The sequence below is a fragment of the Podarcis filfolensis genome (genome assembly GCF_964270895.1).
Source record: "Podarcis filfolensis genome assembly, chromosome: 8".
NCBI lineage: Eukaryota > Metazoa > Chordata > Lepidosauria > Squamata > Lacertidae > Podarcis > Podarcis filfolensis.
In genome coordinates, this window is record NC_139611.1 from 40,679,764 (window position 1) to 40,697,904 (window position 18,141).

The window sequence follows — 18,141 nt, forward strand, 5'->3', positions numbered from 1 at the left end:
CCCCCACAAGTCACTGGGGCTCATCATCACCAGCCTGAAATGAATCTTCAGCTCCTCTGCTCATGTGGGGAGGCCAGGTCAGAGCAAGGGGACAGAGCCTTGCACTCTGCTGCTTCATTTTGTTTTCAGATCCCCCCCCCACTTCCATGTTGAGGGGGAAATTGTGTCTCACTTAATTCCCAGCATATGGCTCAGGAACAGAACCTTGCCTGTGGGTAGGAGGAAGGAGTTGAGCAAGCACAGATTCCGTGGCAGCAGCTTGGGCTCTCATGACAATTGAGTGGAGGAAGAGGGTCTGCATTAGCTCTGCAGGAGAGTGCAGGCGCTGCATGCAAAAAAAAACTGCTCCCATATTTAGCCCGTAGTTCACAGGTCACCAATGCAGTGCCCATGGAGACAGGGAGGCCTTCCTGGGTGAGCAACCGCCAGCCTTTGTTACGGAGGTAATGTGGTGGTGTTGTCAGAGCCTCATCCTATACCCACCCGATGGTTTGAAGGCTGATGGAAGCTGGGTTAGAGGACTGGACTAAGACCAAGGAGGCCCTGGTTCAAAGCTCAGTGCTGTGAACTTCACTGGGTAACTGTGGGACAGTCACAGCCACTCTCCGCCTGCCTACCTCACAGGGTTCTTGTGAGAATAAAATGGAGGGAGTGTGAGATCCATATGTGTCACTTGGAGGGATGGTGGGGTAAATATAAATAAATCTTCAGTGTTTCCAGCAGGAAAAAAAAAAAGGTATATCGGTCCAAGCTGTGAGCTAAAAGTTCTGTGGATAAACGGGGCATACAAATTTAAATAATAAATAATTTAATTAACTAATTAATAATAAAATGAGCATTTGATCACAGAATCATTGAGTTGGAAGGGACCCTGAGGATCATCTAGTCCAACCCCCTGCAATGCAGGAATACGTAGCTCTCCGTTATGGGGATCAAAGCTGCACCCTTGCCTTATAGGGAGGCATATAGAAAGCAGACATTTCGCCACTGATGGATAATATATGGGAAGCAAATAATGGCACCTGGGGCTCCTCCCAGGATGATACCCCACCCTCCCTGCACAGTGACATATTGTGTTCCAGACCTATGGCTGTTCTCCAGCTACCCCCAGCCACCAAGCCTCTTCCTCGTCTCTTCCTTTGTCTTAGTTCTAAGCACAGCTAGGGGAAGGGCACATCGGTGTTGCAGCAAATGTCTTTTCTGATCCTGCAGAGGGTAGAACCTGAACCCATGGGTTCAAACTAGAAGAACAGAGATTTAGATGAAGGCTGAGGGAATATGTGGGCCGTGAAGACATTGCTGGACTACAAATCCCATTGTCACAGACCATTAGCCATGCTGGCTGGGGCTGATGGGAGTTAGAGTCCAACAACATCTGGAAGGTCCCCGGCTCCCCCACTCGTGACTGAGACAAAACCGTTAAGGAGAACTTTGCAACATCACAAACAGTTTGACAGTGAACAGACTGCTTCTGATGATGGTGGGTTTACCTTTGTTATACATTTTTAAGCAGAAGCTGGGTGACCTACACTAACAGGGATGATGTTGTAGTGGGTCTCTTGCACCGGCAGGCCTTTGAGATCACTTCCAGGATCTATGATCTTAGGAGAAAACACTCTCAAAATGTTAGGAGAAGCAGATTAGGGAATACATAGCTTCCATTTTCAGTTCTTTTCTCTGGGTCCATGAGGACTCACAGCACCTTTCTTTTTAAAAAAACAAAAGCTGGTGTTTAATTGTGAATTCCACCTGCATCCGTGTTTAGATGCACTTTCCTAAGTTTTCCATCACTTGGTTTTAGGAACATAGGAAGCTGCTTTGTACTGCATCCATTGAGCTAAGTATTATCCACACTGACTTGCAGTGGCTCTCCAAGTTTTAAGACCTAGTTCTCTTCTAGCCCTACCTGGAGATGTCTGGGATTGAACCTGGGACCTTCTGCATGCAAGGCAGATGCTCTACCCCTGAGCCACATCCCTGTGTCTCTCATGGAAGCAGGTGCCTTGTCCCACCTCAGATCCAGCCAGCGTGTTGGGGCTTGCTCTGGTTCCCTGCAGCTGCACCCAAGGGCCAGGCCAGATCGTGTTGCTCTGTTTACTCTTGGTGGTCAGGGAGGATGTTCGCATTCCCTGAGCGCAAGACAGCTGGTAAACAGTGGTGGTGTTGGCTGGGTAGCCAGCTCCTTTGTCTAGTGAGGAGATCATTAAGGGCTCAGCTTCCCACCTGTTCTGACAGGAAATGGCCCAGCTGCCTGGTCCTCCCGTTTCCTAGTAACAGTTGACAAGATGGTGGCGCAGAAGGGGCCTCTACCCAAGATACGTCTGTCAGTCCACAGTGTCACTCGCACCGTGCACAGGAAGATGTCTCCGCTAGAAATGGAGCCGTATTATTCACACAACTTGGAGCACCTCTTAGCGGGTTGAGGAGAATGTACATTTCCTGGCTACCCAGCAGACATCCAGGTGTGGCATCCAGGCAAGTAACCTTTACTTGCTAGTGGTCTACTGGAGCTTTTGGCTCTCTAGGGTGGAAAATTCATGTGGGTTAATTTGGCACTTGCTGAAGAGATTGCTGAGATGCTTTGTTTTTGAATGCTTTAAGGTTGCAGTCTTTGCCAACCTGGTGTGCTGTGCTAGCAAGGGCTGGCGGGAGTTGTAGTCCAAAACATCTGGAGGGCACCAGCTTGGCAAAGACTGCAATGTGCCATTTCCCTAGGGACCAATGCCAAAAGACAATCAATGGGAAAAGGTTTAGCTTGATCCTCATAGGGCCAAATCCTGATAAAAGAGAGTTGAAAAGAAGTAAGTTTGGGTTTCATATGTTTAATGGTTTCTTGAATTTCGGGGGCTCCTCACTGCAGCTGTTCAGAGCTAACACTTCTTTCCCTTGTTGTTCTTTCTCATTTTATGAATCATATTTTGTTTGCATTTTATTATAGGGAAACATGTAAGCTTTTCAGTGCCTCCAAAGTCTAGCTGCCAAATGACTTTGCATTTCAAAATCTCAAACTTTGGCATATTCTATTTCTTTTGCTCATGTCCTTAATGCATTTGTATCCCACCTTTTCCTCCCAAGTCACTCAAGGTGGTTTACTAGGTTCTGCCACTCCTCATTTAGTCCCCACAGCAGCTCTGTGAGGTTGGTTAGGTTGAGAGTCAGCGGGCTTCACAGCCCATGGGCAGTTTTAACCCTGGTCTCCCAGTCTTGTTAGACCTGATGACAGAACTCCAACGGGGGGTTAATGCCATGCTAGTAGGGCTGAACCTGCACCTCCTGGGCGCAGCTGGTAGTGTGAGTACTTTCTGCCATTTAGTCATAATGATCTCAATAAACCTTTTGGAACTAAGCTGCTCCCTTTCAGCATAGTACATAGCTGCACTATAAGACCAGATGAAGAATCCTGCCGGTGCAGGACAAAATCTAGCCCAGCATCCTGTTCTCTTAGTGGCCAACCAGATGCCCCTATCAGGAAGCCCACAAGCAGAATCTGTGGGTAACCATGCTCTCTCCCATTGTGAGCCCCAGCAACAGGCATTTGGAGCCATCCTGCCTTCAACAGGGGAGGTGCAGCACAGCCATTGTGGCTAGCAGCCATTGATAGCCTTGCCCTCCATGAACTTGTCTCACCCTCTTTTAAAGCCATCACAACCTCTTGTGGGCGTGAATTCTATAGTTTAGCTCTGCGCTGTGCTTTCTTTTGCCTGCCCTGAATCTGAAGGATCATTGGATGGGCCCGAATATTATGAGATCCACTTCATCCATGACAGTCGGCATTTTATACACCTCTATGTGCCCCCATTACTCGCTGCCCCACCCCAAACTTAAAAGTTCCCCCTCCCTACCCCTTTCCTCCTAGGGTTTCCATCACCACTCCTTGATTGTAATGTGTTTTAGGTCTCCTGTGCACAAAAAACAGTGTGTGTGTGTGTGTGTGTGTGTGTGTGTGTGTGTTAAGCATGATTTCAAAACTGCAAACCTTCAATGATTTTTTAGATACAGCTGAAAAGCCTGAAACTGTTTGCTTGCAAAATAATTGGGGGGGGGGCAAAGGGGTGTGAATAGCCTTTTGTCTCCTTCCCTGATGCTGATGCTAGGAACTGCAACAGCTTTGCTCTCTTCTCCCTCTCTCCTCCCCCCTCCCCATAACACCCTGACTCCAACTGCTCCATCTGCTTGCTTGGAAGGCTTCCCACAATTGGGATGCCTGCAGAAAGAAAAGGATTAGGGGGAAATCCAGTCCCACTGAGGGATCAGCCTGAGAGGTCACTCAGAAACACCAGGCTGTGCACCGGTTAAGTTGGGCTCCGTTTAACTGGAATGTGAAATTCCCCTCCTGGCCTTCATCTCAATCTGCCTAGGTGAGATTCATACTGCTGTGTAGTTCTTTTAAAAAGCACCTTCCAGTTAAGCAGCTGCATCCAGATGCCACTACTACAAGGGTGGGACCCTGTAGCCTCCCAGATGTTTCTGGACTCCAACTCTCATCATTCTTGATCATTGGCCATGCTGGCTGAGTCGGATGGGAGCTGGAGTCCAACAGCATCCGGAAGACCACGACCAGATGTACTACAAGATGCAGGGATGATGGCTGTCAACCTAGATGGCTTTAAAAGGGGATTAGGCCAATCCCTGGAGGAAAAGGCTATCGATGGCTGCTTGTCATCCTGACTACACTTTATCTCCAGTATCAGAGGCATTGCTAAGCTAATTAACACATCCCCATTGAAGGATTCTCTCCCCCTTCAGTGGATCTGCCAAGCCTCCTTTTAAAGCAGTCAGTAAAGCATGTGACTCTTGATCTCAGGGCTGTGGGTTTGTTTGTTTTTTAAAAGATATTTATTGAAGTTTTACAAAAACATAAGTTTACAAAATGAAAAAAGGTCATATAAAAAGAAAAAGATACAAAAAAAAAGAACATAGAAAAATACATGAAAAAGAAAAAAAAGGAATAAAAATACAAAATACAAAAGACAAATAGCTAAAAAAGAATTAAAAACAAATCCGTTTTTTGTAACTTTGAACGCATTAACTTATTTCCTTGGCCTCCTCACACCTCCCCTTTTTGTATTCCCATTTAAATAATCAAATCAGCAAATCCTTACCCTCTTTCGTTTATCTTAACTCTGTATCTTAACATATTATAACTCTATATTTTCATCCATTATCAATTCATTTTTGCATATTCTTATTAACTTTGTTGCTAATGCCACTTATTTTCAATCCAACATCATTTTAACATTCCAGGGCTGTGGGTTTGAGCCCCACATTGGGCCAAAGATCCCTGCATTGCAGAGGGTTGGCCTGGATTACCCTTGCAGTCCCTTCCAACTCTACCATTCTGTGAGTCATTGAAGGCATCACCGCATCTCCTGGCAGTGTGAATTCCATACACCAAAGGCGCACTATGTGAAGAAGTCCTTTTGTCTTTCCTGAATCTAATGTCCATCAGTGCCATCACGCTTTACTGTTACAGTGGTACCTCGGGTTAAGTACTTAATTTGTTCCAGAGGTCCGTTCTTAACCTGAAACTGTTCTTAACCTGAAGCACCACTTTAGCTAATGGGGCCTCCTGCTGCTGCCGCGCCACCGGAGCACGATTTCTGTTCTCATCCTGAAGCAAAGTTCTTAACCTGAGATACTATTTCTGGGTTAGCGGAGTCTGTAACCAGAAGCGTATGTAACCTGAAGCGTATGTAACCCGAGGTACCACTGTACAGGGTTAGGGGAAAACCTGTCTCCACAACTGCTTCTGCCCACTTCCTGCAAAGGCAAAATATATGGGAGGAGATAAGTGAGCCTTCTTTGCTAAGTAAAGAGCTCTTACACCTTTCAGCAAAATGATCCCCTGTGCACATTCTTGTGCTTTTAGATTTTTTTTAACCCATCAAGTTCCTACAGGGTGACATTATAAATTACAGTAAAGGACTTAAATGTAGGGCGCTTTGTTTTTTTCTATTGAAAAACTAGCTATCCTTGCAAGGAATCCCCTAATAATCTCTTAACAGAAAAGTCTTGCCATCATTCTGGGAAAAACAGAAGGCTGGGCCACCAAGGACACCTCCTTGATGTCTTCACTTGCTATGTGGAAGGTGCCCTTACAAGGCTATCCTTACACACTGTAGCCAGCCCATCAGAACCCTGGTTTCAATAAGTGTGCCAGTAAATAGCACACAAAACACACATGCCACTAAAAGTAAAACAAAATTGAAACGATGGCACTTGTGCTGCAAACCTCTGCTCCACAAATGCAATAGCAGCCTGAAGGTGCTGCCTTTAGGCCAGGCCTGTGCAACTACAATGTTTGGGATAGATGCTTTCCAGATGTTATTGGACTACAGCTCCCATCATTACCTGATAATCGGTCGTGCTGGCTGGGGTTGACAGGAGTTGGATTCCAATAACATCTGGAGGGCGCTTTGTCAGTTCCCCTGTGATGGAAAGTGGGGCGGGGGAGGGGGGAGTTGATAAAACGCCTGACCACAGAAGAGCCACAGAGATAGTGTCTGGGTAGAACGCATAGGCTATCCAGTGAACTCAGCTGTTTTGGAGACTTAAAACTGAACATCTGGATAACACCCCCACTCTTGCGCACCGAACATGCTCATGTGCAGCTCCCGTCCATTGCGCTGTGGCTTGTGCTCAAGAAGTTCCCCTTCCGAGGGGAGAGGCTTTGGCAAATATCGCAGTGTAAGTCCCATGTAATCCAGGGAGTCAAAAGGTGATTTTAAGCCGTCTGCAGCTTGTTGGAAACAGGCAGCTCATCCCCAAAGGCGGGTAGGGAGAGTGGTAGAGGGAAGGTGAAACATGCATATTCTGGAGATGTAGGGAGGGCACGGACAAGAGGGGAAGAGGAGGAAAAATACTTGTTCGCTTATCCTGAGCTCATCTGCAGAGCCGAGCAGTGCCTTCCAATCCTTTCCTAATGGCTGCAAGCCATCACCACCTTAATCCATCATTAGCTGGGCATATTTCAGATCTGAGCCAACAGTCAATTGGTGTGCGTATGGCAGCGGCGGGTGGGGGGGGGGGAGAGAGAGAGACTTCTCTCGCTTGCATGCTTCCCCTTATTCCCATGCCATCCTTGCTGCTGCCTGTGTGTAATTAACAGAGTAATTAAAAACAGGATGAGTTAATTGGTATTCATTTATGTGGCAGATGTTTTTAATTGAGATACGAAACAATTTACCTGTTTATATAAACAATAGTGAACGAAGGCTTGTAAAACAGGGTGTTTTTCCTTCCACATGCAGCAGGATCTGAGCCATCTCTCCCAGCTCCTTTTCATCAGGCCTGAGGCCAAACTGATGGAGAACACCTGGGGGTTGTGGATGGTGCCAAGGACTGAGGCTCGGTTCCAAAGATGTGTTCCTCCCCTTTCTTAATTGCATGCCAGCTACAGGGATGTTGTTACAGGGTGACAGAGCAGGGCTGGACCCTGGATCTTTTCCACTGGTCCCCAGATCAGCCGCCACTTCCTCCCTCCCTTAAAAAAAGAGAGAGGCTGCTTTAAAAATTAGCTTTGCTTACAGGACTGCTGGTCAGGCGTCCACATGTGCAAAAAGAGCCCAAACATTCATGCATATTTGCATTAAAAATTGCATATGCTGATCTATGTGCGTAAAGGCAGATTTAGAAGCAATTAATAACCTTTAAATGGAAAAGCTAGGTGGTGACAGGTGAGCTGCCTGCCTCCTCAGTCAGCTGTCTAGGCACTCATAGTTGTGGAGGCAGCTCCCTGCTCTTCCTTTTCCATGCTTCTTCAGGTTTAAACTGGACTTGGGCTGAACAGTCCTTCAGATAGAGGACTGTCTTCCGCAGAGTAGGACATACAGCCACTCTGGATGCATCATTGCATGTAATGGTCAAGGTTTGTAAAGGTGAAAGCTGGGGATAGTGACCAGAATAACAGCAAGAAATAGAGGGGGGGTTGGTCGAGTCTCCTTTGGTTTTCAGAGGCCAGAGAAGGCAGATAGCAAGATGTAGGCATTGGAGGCTGACAGTCCTACACTTTACATTCCTATTCAAAAATAAGCCCCAACTGAGGGGCTTCCTCCCAAGACAGAATTGCAGCTTAAGTGTCACAATATGAAGACCATAAGAAGCACCATGCTGAGGGACCATTTAGTCCAGGGGTCAGCAAAGTTTTTGTGGCTTGGGCCAGTTCATGCACACATGCACGCACACACAAATGCTATTTCCGGTGTGGAGGAGGAGTGCGCAGCTTCCCATTGGCTGCAGGAGCTTTCTGCAGCCAATAGGAAGCGAGCCAGCGTCGCGGAAGGTGGTCCCCGCGACCGAGCGGGCAGCAGGGTTCCCCGAGCAGGTGGTGGGGGTCCATGGGCCCCCCATGGGTCGCTTGTGGCCTATGGGCCTTACGTTGCCGACCCCTGATTTAGTCCTTCCTCTTGTATCCAGAGGAATGTTGATTTGAGCTGGTGAACCAAATATTTAGTTTCTTTTTCCTTGGCACATAGGAAGCCACCTTTTACGGAGCCAGACCATTAATCCATCTCGCTCAGTCTTGCCCATACTGACTAGCAGGAGTGCTCTAGAATTTCTGTCAGCCGTCTAGCATAGTCGTATTTGGAGATGCTGGGGATTGAACCTGCATGTAAACAGGTGTTCTACCACTGATATCTAGGCCCCACTTGTTTGCATGGAGTGTTTGACTATCCATGCCACAGAGGCCAGAAAGACCTGATATATTATCCATGAAGCTCTAGATAATGTTCTTGGGATCAAAAAAGGGTGGGGGCTTGCCCACCCCAAATGCTTTTCTTGTTCAGAAGGTCTTCCTCCCTCCTGGTCCAGGCTGTTGCTCTGTTTTTGGATGGGATTCAGTCACATATTGGCAAATTCGGATGTCAAAATTAAAGTTGATTGGTGGTTCTTGTGCAAGGAAACCAGACTTGAGCAATAAGGAAAAGTGATAGAGGGGGTTGTACTGGAAAGTGTGGGATGGCAACTGCTTGATGCAAGGTCATATAATCTCCCTGCCGACAAATCACAGTGAATGCTTGGTAAACAGGCAGCACTGTATAATTTCCCTGCAAACTTTGTGCAAATAAATGAAGACGAATTCTCAGCTAACAGTTTGCCTTGGAGTGACCCTATTCTGAATGGAAGGTCTGACCTTTGGTGTTTGTATGTGTGTTTGTGTGTTGTGACTTCCTAGCCATGGGCAGGTCCATGGCTTCTGCCTCTGCCGCAAAGGGGTTCAGCACACCTCAGTTTTCCCAGAGTCACGGCCCGCAGCAGATAAGAAATGTGATAGTGAAACATTTGGCTATTGCTGGAAAGAGGCCTTGGCAGCCTGCCGGCAAAGACCAGATGGCTGGAAGCCCAGCTGCGGGGAGAGCAGGCTGGTCTCAGGTGTGCTAAGTCCTCAATCGGTCCCAGGAAGACTTGGCATCATATCCTAATGAATATCGAAGAGGGGGCAAGAAGCACCGTCTTTGTTCTTTAACACTGTGATTTTCCATTTCAGCAGATACTGAATCACTCCTGTCAAGCCCTGCGCTGATACTGGGATGCTGAGCATCTCCTAATAGCTCTGTGGGTTTTGAATTCCCAAAAGGAAGGAAGGAAGGAAGGAAGGAAGGAAGGAGTGTATCTTCCTCTCCATTCCCCAGGACAGGTTAGAAAGAGAAATTCCCTGGCACATTTTTCATGCCCTGTGCAAGAAAGAGAAGGGAAGCTTTTGCTTCTGTGTCCACTTTATGCCAGGTCCCCAGTCTCTTGTCTCTTTGTCTCCCTTTAATTCCCCACTTTTTTTCCAGCCCCTTCCTGCACCATTCATTTATAGTTCATTTCCCAGCATCTCCAGGTAGGTCTAGGAATGCCCCTGTCTAAAATCCTGGAGAGCTTCTGCCAGTCAGAGTAGAATCCGTGCAGTGCTGAGCCTGATGGACCAACAGTCTCAGCTTCTCGTCTACTGCATGTCCCCATTTTTCTGAATCCCCTTGCATCCATTTCCTCAAAGGACTTCCTCAAAGAGTTGCCCCATACCTCCCTGCTTTCCCTCACTGTAGTCAATTTATAGCCTGCAAGCAGTGTATTCTGAACCTCCCAGTTATATGGAGCATCATTTATCTTTGATCACATCCCTCATACACCTAGTCAGACCACTGGTCCCTCATCAATATTGCCTGCACTCACTAACAACAGCTCTCTGGGGTCTTCAGATGCGGCTCTCTCCCAGCCCTAACTGGAAATACCAGGGATTGAACCTGGAACCTTCTTCATGCAAGGCAGCTGCTCTGCCACTGAACTATGGCCCTGAAAGGAGAGCACAGACACTTTGGCTTGGCATATAGCTTCTTCTGCAGCAGCTACTTATGATGCTGGAGTTTGGTCACATCCACACCATACACTTAAATTGCGTGGCTTCCCCGCAAAGAGTATCCTGGGAACCATAGTTTACCCTCACAGTCCTAGCACCCTAAACAATCTACAGTTCCCAGGGTGGGAGTCCTGGGCTTTCAATGTGTTTCTAATGCATGGTGCAGCTGTTGGAAGCTTCCACCAGCCCTGTTCTTCGGGGGCCATGGGCAGGTGGGCAGGGCTGATGTGCCCCAGCTGCCTATGGGGGGGTGAAAATAGAGGCGAGGTGGCCCAGAGGTGCCAAGGGCAGCAGCTGCCAAGCTTTGGAGATGCACTCCAGTCATTCCAAAGAAACGAAAGGAAAACAAGGAAGGAGACCGCGTTGTTTTCCTTAACAAGGAAAGGCTGCTGGAGGAGCCTGGCACTGGGTCCAGCTGCCCCAGCTGTGGGGGGAGGAGGGGGCTCCTGAGGAAGGTTTGGGAGACAGGCTGAGCCCCCTCCCCCCTCCCCCATCTTTTCCCACATGGAGTGGTCTGCAGTTCATCCCCAGTTTGCCGCCAGCACTGAGTGCTTGAGCTAACACAATCCAGATGGAGCAGCTCCGTCCCTGGTGAGCATATCGGGGAGTTGTTCTTGGCCCTGCTGGCACCGGCAGCTGAAGAGCAGGAATGCACAGCCTTTATTTGGAAGGAGGCAGTGGACCCAGTGCTCCCCCCCTACCCCCACATCTGGATTTCATTTGCAGAGCATGAAACGATGCTGGGATTTCAGGCCAGTGCCGGTTTAACCCTTTCCTCCTGCCTCCCTTCCTCCCCCAGGGTCAGAAGAGGGGAAAGGGGAGGAAGAAAGAGGGAAAGGACTTTCCCCCCTCCCCAAGGACGTTTTGCTCCTGGTGGCCAAGAAGTAGGGTCCAAGACAGTCTTCCCTAACTTGGAGCCTGCTTGAAGTTTTGGACTAAAACGGCCAGCAGCCCCAGCCATCTGGTGGGCAGCAAGTTGGAGCAGCCTGGCCTAAGACATCTCTCCATGCACGCATCCTGGGCATAGTTAAACCATGGGATTTGTTCCCACAAGAGGCAGGGTTGACCATCAACCTGGTTGGCTTTAGAAGAGGATTAGGCAAAGTCATGGAGGAGAAGGCTACCAATGGCTACTGGGTATGATGGCGATGTTCTGTCTCCATGGATGGAGGCAGTAAGCCTTTCAATACCAGTTTCTGGCAATCACAAGTGGGGAGAGTTGCTGCAGCATGCAGGTCCTGCTTGTAGGCTTCCCATAGGCAACTGGCTGGCTACTTTGGGAAACAAGATGCTGGCTTAGATGGGTCTTTGGCCAGCAGTTAGGCTCTTCTCATATTCTGCAAAGGATGGGGCTGGAGCACAGTGCTCAGACTGCACCAAGCGCGTAACCAGATTTTTTGTTAGGGGGGGCAGGCTTTTGTTAGGGGTGGGGGCAGAACCTCAGCTTTGTCTGGATTGGGGGGCAGCTGCCCCCTTTGGCTATGCCCATGGGCTGCACATGGCTGCTTTAACGTTAACCTGGAAAAGACTGCTACTCCAAAGTCATTGCTTCGGTTTCATGAGGACTGGGAGGGTCAAGTCATCAAATGCAATGCAGCTTCTAGCAAGCCATTTGCAGGGCTACAGTGAGAGTGGGTTGATTTATGCAGCCACCTAGGCTGCGCAAATCCAACAGAATGAGGAGGTGGAAACCTGAGATGTTAGAGTGGGCTATACGATTTCAGGATGCTGGTGTTAGGGTGGGTATAGAGTGCTTTCCTATGATATTATTATTATTATTATTATTATTATTATTATTATTATTATTATATTGTGAATAATTCTCCTTTCACACTGAAAGCTAGTGCAGCAGGGAGTGATCTGGGCTGACACCAATGGGCTAGATCTTTACGTGCAGGGAATTTATGTGCCTTTTTTGTTTTGGTTTTAACTGCTGCTACCTGCCTTCAGCCTGAAGCAGTACAGTTGACTTCGCCAGCTCAGGGTTCTTCCAGCTTACTCTGCTGCATGTGCTGCTCCACTACAAGGTGCAAGCTGAAATGATACAGGAGATGATTGTAATACCTGACTGGAATGTGTCCTTACGCCCTGATAATGCCTCTTGCTTCCTTGCATGGAGGATAGAGAGGGCTGTGTGAGCATGTATAGACACAAACACAAGTATGTATAGACACAAGCACACACAAGTACAAAGGGGGGAAATTGCATGCACTGCTCAACCCACTTTTGCCTCTGGCCCCACCCACCTCTGGCATGTGGCCTCCAAATGGTTGCCTGGAAAGGAGAGTGGCCCTTGAGCTGAAAAAGGTCCACCACCTAACACTCTGACCCACAATGCTGGTCTCACAATCGCTACCTCCTGGGGCATAATAGACTGACCGGACCCCAGTCAAGGATGTAGCAGATTAGACTGTCAGATTTGGCCATGCCTTGAACACAATCTGTCCTCTATTATAACCACCGTGTGGACACCCTCTGGTATTGCTTCCAGCTGCTGGCTGGGGGCTGAAAGGAGCCCAGCTGCAATGGATGAAACCCACCCTTGACTGAAGCAAACCTTTCAATTTCAGTGGAATGAATGAGGAGGGGGAAGGTGGGGTGGGGGGGAGAGAGAGATTGGGATTTGCCCTTCTGTTCCCACTGGGAGGTGCAGGGTGAGGATGGGCGGCCCCCTCGGTCTGGAAGAGGAGAAAAATAGAAATCCTTTCATTTTTAGATCCTTGCCTTCTCTGCCTAAGCTCCGCAGCTGCTAATGGAAACCAGATGTCAGAAGGCAGACACACAGCTCTCCGCAGTTGGGACAAATTATTCGGCTCTCTTCCTCTTCCCAGCCCCACTCCCCAATTCCTTTCCCACCCCAAGTAAGAGGCAGCTCATTCCTTCAGCCTCTGAGCCATCGTGGGGAATCATGGTGACATTTAGAACTCCTGCTTTAAACAAAGGAGAAGCGAGACTCATTCCCAACTTCTCAATATGAAAGCGTTTTAGGTTTGGGGTTTTGTTTCTGCAGGCACCCCCTTTCAGTTCATGCACAGGATCTCCACTCCGCACCATTAAGTCCCCATCACGATTGCTAATCTCGCACAGACTGTGCATAAACTGCTTGGACTTGGATGGCTGAAGCCAGGGCTCCTAAGGAGTCGGCCCAGTGTGCAAGCAAGCAAAAAGAAGCTCAGAAAATCATCACGGCAGGCGAGGTTCCTGAAATCGAAGGGAAATGACACAAATTCTCATTGGTGCAAACGAGGCTGGCACCTCTCCAGTACAATCCTTAACATGCTGCTTTAACAAATGGCTCGTTGTTATCAGGCATGTATATATGCCACTTTGCAAGCACACACACACACACGGCCACAGAACTCAGCACCGTGAGATTCTTAACAAGCTTCTAGCTCTCATGGGTCATGCTAGGCAAAACCTCCAAACCTGGAGAGAAGGTGGATTATCAGGGAGCAAGAGTTCAAAGCTCATTGCCTTATGCCATCCTTTGAGGGTTGAGAGAAAGAGGTCATAGCTCAGTGGAGGAACACCTACTCTTTTAACTTGAGCAATAAATAAATAAATGCTTCAAACATTGTAGGTCTGATCCCTGGCACAGATTCTGGAGAGAAGCCCAGGTGAGCACGGGTTCAAAACAGAAGGTCTTTTGGTTAGAGTGGCACCTTAGCTCAGGCTTACCTTGATGGTGCAAATAGGCTGGCTTCTGGAGAGGAACTTGACACCTACTCTGCTCCGCCCCCAGCTTTTTAGTTTGGCACAGATTGGCAGCTAAGCCGAGGTTGGGCCATGCATTTACAATACATCCAGTGTGCGTTCAAAACATTCAACTTCCCCCTAAAGAATTCTGGGTTCTGTAGTTTGTTAAGGGTGCTGGGGCTTGTAGCTCTGTGAGGGGTGCCACCAGTACGTGGGTAACACGTAGCTGTACTTCTCCAAAACATCTGGATCAGGAGAGGCTGCAAAAGCTCTGGATTGGTGTCTCAGTGCCATGCTAGGCTGGATGAGGGCCAATAAACTGTGCTTGAATCCTGGGAAGATAGAAGCTTTTGGAGTGGGTGGTACCCATGTCTGGGAGATAGGCAGGTTACATGTTCTGGATGGAGTTGCACTCCTTATGATGGAGCAAGTGCATAGCTTGAGGGTACTCCTGAATACATCTTTGCTACTTGAGGTCAAGGTGTCCTCTGTGGCTAGGAGTTCCTTTGACTGACTTTGTTTGGTTCACCAGCTATTGAGTTCCTGGACAGGGATAGCCTGTAGCCCATGCATTGCTAACCTTGAGGCTGGATTGCTGCAATGCGCTGTGTGGGGGGCTGCCCTTGGACCTGGTTTGGAAGCTCCAGCTCTGGTGCAGAATGTGCCGGCCAGATTGCTGGTGGGACATCTGGCTGACAACATGTGACTCTGTTGCTACAGCATCTTCACTGGCTGCCCATCTACTACCAAGCCTCTTTCAAGGTCCTTGTATTAATTTACGAAGCTCTGAACAACTTATGCCCAGGGTGCCTCAGGGAGCACCCAAGCCCTTATATCCCAGGTCGATCACTGAGATCATCTGCAAGAGCGTCGCTGGCCATTTGTCAAGTAGGCGAGGCTCATTTGACAGCTACAAGAAACCGAGCCTTTAAGTGTCATTAGTTCAGTATTGTGGAATACTCTGCCAACAGAGATTCAGCAGGCACTTTCTGTTTCAACTTTTAAATGCCTGCTGAATCCTTTTCTATTCTATCAGGCTTATGCAAGCAATTAAGAATACATTTTTTCCACAATAGTTAGCTGATTTCTGATTTTAACTTTTAAGATTGTTTTATTGTGTGGTTTGATGTGCAACTGTTGTAAACCACTGTGATTTTTTTTTAAAGGAATAGCAGCATATAATTTTTTAAATAAACAAACAAACTTCAATTCTCAGGATTCTTTGTGCGAAGCGATGGGCTTTAAATGTGTATTGGATGTGCTTTAAATGTATGGGGTAGAACTGCCTGACTTGGTGCGTTGTACAAACATGGGGTTGTAGGTAAGATCTCTCCTCCTTAACCCTGATCTGTAGCCCTGGTTTGGGCTATGGTTAAGGAATGACCTTAACCATGATCCCCGGTCAGAGAACATACCAGTCCAAACCTTGGCTGGGCTGTGGCACCTAAAACACCTAGTGAGAAGCAGCCTAGTAAAATTAAGAAATGCTTCTGCATGTTGAAAAACTCAAGGACTGGTGAACCTTTCCAGGGAGATGCTCCACAGTTGGGATGTCACAAATGAGAAGTCCTGCCTTGGATCACTGGTACCACACCTCCAAAAGCGGACGGAGGGACTTACAGGAGGACCAGTGTCACTTAGTGGTTAGAATAAAACTGGGGAGACCAAGTTCAAATCCCCACTCAGCCATGGATCTCCCTGGGTGATGCAGGCCCCTTACTCTCTTTCTCTGCTTCAGCCTAACCTACCTCACAGGGTTGTTGTAGAGGGTCAAACTGTGGTTGGATGAGAAAGAGAGAAGCATGTATACTGTCTGGATCTCCTTGGACAAAAGGCAAGATATAAATATAAGAAGTGTTGGAGGTTGCTACATTAATATTGTGAATCAGCCTTTCCATTGTGGTTTGCAACTGCCTGATCAGAGTCTAGGATCAGACAAAAGAATGTTAATATTCCTTAATGGTCCAGGAAGGGCAGCTTTTATCTCTGTATGGAAGCTAATTGCTCAAAGTGGCTTCTTGATAGGGAGGCATCTCTGGAATGAGTGGAATGGAGAAGGAGATCAGAGCTTGAAAGGTGACCCTCTGCATCCCCAGCAGAGGAGATGAGGGTGGGAGAGGGAGGTGCCAGTGTGCCCTACTTTGCAGAGGACAGTCCTCTGTTTGAAGGGCTGCCCCCGTCAAAGCAAAATAGAAAAAGAACTCTAGGAAGGGCTAGCAGCTGGGACTCTGAAGTTGCACAACAACCCTGCATAGCAGACCAGGCAGGTGTCACACAGATCACCTGAGCCCTTACGTTCCAGCCCGATCAATGAGATCATGCGTAGGCAAAGTAAGACCCGGGGGCCGGATCCGGCCCAATTGCCTTCTAAATTCGGCCCACGGACGGTCCAGGAATCTGCATGTTTTTATATGAGTAGAATGTGTCCTTTTATTTAAAATGCATCTCTGGGTTATTTGTGGGGCCTGCCTGGTGTTTTTACATGAGTAGAATGTGTGCTTTTATTTAAAATACATCTCTGGGTGATTTGTGGGGCATAGGAATTCGTTCATTATTATTTTTTTCAAAATATAGTCTGGCCCCCCACAAGGTCTGAGGGACAATGGACCGGCCCCCTGCTGAAAATGTTTGCTGACCCCTGAATGAGATCATCTGGAAGAATGCTCTTAGCTGTCCCCCATGTCACAGAGGCCCAACTGGCCTCAACCAGTTCCATGCTGTGGAGAATCAGTAGGCACCCCTGCTTTAAACTGTGAGACATCTGCTGAAGACCTTTTTATGCTGACAGGCCTGTGCTGTTGTTTACAATTTTCTTGAGTCATTTGAACGATTGTTCGACGTTTAATCTCACGCTACTGGGCAGCACTGTGATCTTTTGTAAGGTTAGGGAAGAGAAAGTATGTCTTTACATCAGCACATAGTTCAAACTATGGAACTCACTTCCATGGGAGGCACCATGGGCGTAGCCAGGACTGGGGGGGGCAGGACCGATGTGATTGGTCAGTTAGTCAAGTATTTCTATTGTTTTACTTGATGCCCCCACCCACCCGCCCACTCTTGGCTACACCCATGGGAGGCAGTGATGGCCACTAACCTAGAAGGGTTTTAAAAGAGGATTGGACATAGTCATGGAGGAGAGGGCTATCAATGGTTATTGGCCATGATGGCTGTCCTCTGCCTCCATAGTTGGAGGCAGCAATGCTTCTGAATAGTAGTTGCTGGAAACCACAGAAGGGGAGAGTGCTCTTGTGCTTGGGTCCTGCTTGCAGGTTTCCCAGAGGCATCTGGTTGGCCTTTGTAAGAACAGGATGCTGGACTACATAAGCCATAGGTCTGATCCAATGGGCTCTTCTTATGTTCTTACATAAGAGGGCAGTACATAAATACTTTTATAAAAAACATGCTGTGCTCCAGTTCAGGCCCTGACCATTAAGCCAGCCAGTCTCCAATCTTGCATCCTTTTGGATGCAGACTGCAGCATCCCATTTCCCAGCTGCATTGGCTCTTCTTGCCGTGTCCCAGATCCACTACCTCTTTGCTGTCTCACAAGGATGACAGGACTCTGGACATGCCAGGGCTTCTGTGGGCTCCCATCTGCTGTGTGAGGCTCTCAGCTGCTGTTTGGCTCTGCGCTGTCACTCAGGACAGTATTTATAAATAAAGCAGGAAGCATGGCGGGGGGGGTCAGCGGCCCCGCACCGTGCCAGGCTCCATTCTCAGGCATCGATAGTCGCAGGAATGCTGTCATCAGTCAGAGCGATGCACAGTATTTCACATGATGCTTCTCACCCCTCAACACTTCCAAAAACAGCACGGGATAGCAGAGAGGAGTGGAACATTTATAGGAGCAGACCAGCCTGGAAACAAACAGGATCTGGGCCCCAGAAGGACTTTGTACTCTGCCAAGGCTTGGTGCTAAGGCTGAGCCCTGGAATATTTTAAATGGCAGTGTTTAGCCCTGAGACATACAAGCATGTGCAGAGTGCAGTGGCTCTCCCAAAGGTCTGGGATCAAGGTGGAAGGTTTCCCAGGCTGAAAGTCCAATGTCTTGCAAGTTGTTGCCATTAAAGGAATTTATATACCAGCTTACATTTCAGAGGGGG

The 18,141-nt window shown here is 48.1% G+C and overlaps 1 protein-coding gene and 1 long non-coding RNA gene across 8 annotated transcripts in view; one reads left to right on the top strand and one right to left on the bottom strand.

Moving 5' to 3' along the window:
* CBFA2T3 (CBFA2/RUNX1 partner transcriptional co-repressor 3) overlaps window positions 1–18,141 on the top strand; it is a 75,417-nt gene that overhangs the window by 13,074 nt on the left and 44,202 nt on the right. The window lies entirely within an intron of this gene.
* LOC310768392 lies at window positions 7,146–17,625 on the bottom strand. Its single transcript, XR_014551304.1, has 3 exons — window positions 17,570–17,625; window positions 12,283–12,376; window positions 7,146–7,479 (listed from the first exon to the last, which is right to left on the bottom strand). It is a non-coding gene; the product is annotated as an uncharacterized lncRNA (long non-coding RNA).